Consider the following 4,199-nt stretch of genomic DNA (forward strand, 5'->3'; position numbering starts at 1 on the left):
AGCCTCTGCAGCAGTGTTCTCAGTGCATCAGAGCTGCAGCCTCTGCAGCAGTGTTCTCAGTGCATCAGAGCTGCAGCCTCTGCAGCAGTGTTCTCGACACCCGTCCCCTCCACCGGAGCTGCCTCGCACTGTTGAGGTTGTGTGTTAGGCCACTGACAGCAAGTGTTGAGGCGACACTGGGGGCACAGCAGCAGAACAGCACACTCACACCAGAGGCACAGGGAGAGGGCTGCTGATAGCAGTAGGAGGCACAGGGACAGCACAGCAGAGGCACAGCAGCAGAGAAGCCTACTGAAAGCACAGCAGGGCACAGCAGAGGCACAGCAGCAGAGAGAAGCCTACTGAAAGCACAGCAGCGAGACTTCCACGATCCCTGCCTTTCCCTAATAAACTCGAATGTGGGTTTGCTGAGCTCTGCGGTTTACCACTCACGGCTGCAGAAACAACAGCAATCAGTTGGTTTTCTACATACTGATAATTTGTGGAGAAATCAGAGAAGTAATTCTGTCCTCAAAATGCACACACATACACGTGTGCACACACCTTAAGAATAAAGTGCAGAAGAAGTGAAAGAGCTTGGAAACAAAAGTTATCAAACCCTGAAGAAAGAAATTGAAGATCCTAAAAGGTAGAAAAACATTATGTGTTCTTAGGTTGAAAGAATATCACCATCAGCAACGTGTGACTTCAGTGTAGTCTCCCAAATACCAGTGGCGTTCATCACAAATTTAGAAAAGGCAATTCTGAAGATGATGTAGAAGCACAGAGAGCCAGCGCGGTCTCGAGTCATCACTGCGGAACTGTCCTGAGTGAGGCGAATTCGAAGGCTGAGAGTTCATCCCTAAACCCTCTCGGCTCCAGGACCCTTTGAAGAGGGGAGGAGAAGGGCTATGAAATGTCATCTAGGGAAGACCGTCATTGTGACCCTAAACTCAAGGCAGTTGTGGATGCCCACTTCGGACTGGCACAAGGCAGTTGTGGATGCCCACTTCGGACTGGCACAAGGCAGTTGTGGGTGCCCACTTCGGACTGGCACAAGAACTCAAGGCAGTTGTGGGTGCCCACTTCGGACTGGCACAAGGCAGTTGTGGATGCCCACTTCGGACTGGCACAAGGCAGTTGTGGGTGCCCACTTCGGACTGGCACAAGGCAGTTGTGGATGCCCACTTCGGACTGGCACAAGGCAGTTGTGGGTGCCCACTTCAGACTGGCACAAGAATGAGCCCGTCAACCCGTCTGGATCAAAGAGGGACTTGGGCCCTGGCCTTCAGCCTGGAAATACGTGCTCCTGATAGATTCGGGGAGAGGAAGAGCCTTCGCCTTCAGCTGTGTACTCACTGGTGACTCCACCGGGCTCTGAAGAACAAGTCCAACCCAATGCTTGCACAGAGGGCCCTGCTTAAGCTAAACGTCTCACAAAACACCAGAAGTCAGGGATTAGAAAGGGGCTGGAAGGGATGGAGGAGGGGAACACTGTAGTGCTAGGAAAGAGAGAACAGAGGGGTTGGGGTGGAGAGTGACCACCATACATTATATACCTGTGTGAAATTGTCAAGGACAAATGAATCGATGCAAAAAAATCCAAAGATAAAAGTATCATGACACTTGATTTCAAGACATACTGCAGAGCCACGGTAACCAAAACAGTATGGTACTGACATAAAAACAGAGACAGGCTGAGGAAATAGGACAGGAAACCAAAAGACAAATCCATGAACCTACATTACAAGGTTTGACAAAGATACCAAACACACATTGGGGAAAACCATCCTCATTAATACACTCTGCTTGGGAAACTGGGTATCTACACACGGAATATTGAAACTTGACACCTGTCACTCAGTGAGTCTAAAAATCAACCCCAAACAGATCCAAAGCCGTAAGACCTGAAGCTCTGAACCTATACTGGGGAAACGGGAAACTGCAAGGTGTTGATAGAGGTAATAGATTTCTAAACAGGATCCCAAACACGGGACATGAAACCAAAGACTAACAAGTGTGACTGCATCGAACTGGAGACCTGCACGTGACCTCACAGGCTCTTCATCCATGAAGTTATTTACCGCCTAGAACATATAATGAACCGAAAGATAAACCAAGTATGCTCATTTAAAAATGGGCAAATGAGCTAAAAACAAACATTTCAATTAAAAAAAATGGGTCTGGTCTGTCAGTATGTGAAAGACAAGTTCAATGCTATCAGTCATCAAGGAGATAAAAACTAAAATTACAGTGCGTTCCCAGCTCATACCAACTACAATGCCTGTTATAAAAACAAATCCCAAACAGCAAATACACTGCTAAGGATGCAGATGAAAACGAGCACACATTCAGTGAGAGTGTTGTTGGAAAGCAAGTGGAGAGTCCTGAGAAACCTGAACCTGGAAGTGCTATGCGCCCAGCTATCTTTGGGCACATATCCAAAGGGTACGGAGCCAGTGTCCTGCCTACTCGCCTTTATGGCAAGCTTAACTCTAGCTAAGAGAGACTCACCTTAGGTAGCATCAACAGAATAACAGATAGAGACATACACCACAGAGTTTTGTTGAGCTGTTAAAAATGAAATCCTGTTACTTGCAAAGATAGAACTGGAGGGCATTGTGTTAAGGACAACAGAAAGCCAGACACAGAAAGACAAGTGTTCCATGCTTTTTCTCACATGTGGGAATTTAAAAACAAAGAGCTGGCTTCCTGTGGAAAAGTGAATGTCAGGGACTAGGAGAATGACCGGAGGGTGGAGAGCAAGGTTGTAGAGAGGGGATAGATAAACCAACGCACAGTATCTGCATACATGGGACCCAGTGAATCCCGATATATACAGCGAATGTGTTAAACACACACATTGAAAACAAACATTATTTTGCAAAAATAAACCATTTAATTTCCACTCATAATGAAAAACTCAATAGACAAATGACTTGTACTAAAGAACTGCATTCTATTTTTGATATTTGAGCACAAATTTTCATCTTTACTCCAGTTTAATCCACATCAGGGTTACCTGAGAAGAAAGCCTAGAGATCACCACCTTTGGTTCCTTGACAAATTTCACATCGATTAAGTCCCTCCTGCTAATGCTGACACACAGTGAACACTTCAGCGGGTCTCTGTTTGCTCGCCTTCTCTGTTCCCTAGAAAGCCTCATTTGTGTGCATGAATAAAAGTTTTCATCTCCCTTAGTGCCTGGGTGTTATCTTCAGTTCTAGTATCCAAAATCAAATATTGCAGGGGAAGTAGAGAGGCCCAGCCCCCTTCTTCAGGGGCCCTGTGACATGACTATGTACCCAAATAGCCAAAAATGACAAAAAGTTATAGATATGGAATTAAAGGTCTAGTTACACATACATAAGTTGCTTGTAATTAGAAAATCCTATTTAAAATGTCATCTTCGTGTTTTCTGTTGTCATAAAGTAAAAAGATGAAAGTTGGAGAGAAGGCAGCGATGAAAGCAGCAGTGATCCTAAGCATGGCGTGAACGCGGGAAACCCAGCTAGCAACAACTATGAAAAGGCTGAAGCAGGTAGCCCCATTCCAAAACCACACTTGGCTCCTCCTGCACTTGTGCCTGCACACATGGATGTATAAGCACATGTAAACACATGCATGGCAACAAAAGATAGGAACATATCTCAATGCGTGCTATTGGTAAAGTGATAGGACTCCACAACATAATACAAACGCGATAAAAAGAATGACTCACAATTTTTTGCAAGGTTCAGCTTCCTGTGGGTGGACTCTACATTTTTCAAAAGCACATAGTCACAACTGTCTGTAACTTCAGTTCCAGCAGAATCCAGAAGTCCTCTTCTTCCCTTTGCAGACACCAGGCAGGCAGGCAGTACACAGACGTACATGCAGGACATACATAAAATAACAATTAAAAAATATTAGGCAGCGGGAGGCATGAGCAGAAGGGTCAGGGTTTTCTGATTAGCCTAGGGAAACAGAGACCTTGGCTCAAAAACAAAACAAAAAAGCCCATGAAGTTGAGAGCGGAAAATGATGGTGGGGATGAGGAGGAACTGGAAAGGAGGGGTGACAGTTTTGATCAGAACATAGTGTATGCAAGTATGAAATTCTTGAATAAAAAATGAAATTAAGTAAATTCCCCATAAAGTTGAGAAAATAGCTCACAGTACAAAAGTCAGGCAGGCATGGGGAGAGAGAGAGAGAGAGAGAGAGAGAGAGAGAGAGAGAGA

Source organism: Microtus ochrogaster, chromosome 2 (assembly GCF_000317375.1).
Source record: "Microtus ochrogaster isolate Prairie Vole_2 chromosome 2, MicOch1.0, whole genome shotgun sequence".
Taxonomy (NCBI): Eukaryota; Metazoa; Chordata; class Mammalia; order Rodentia; family Cricetidae; genus Microtus; species Microtus ochrogaster.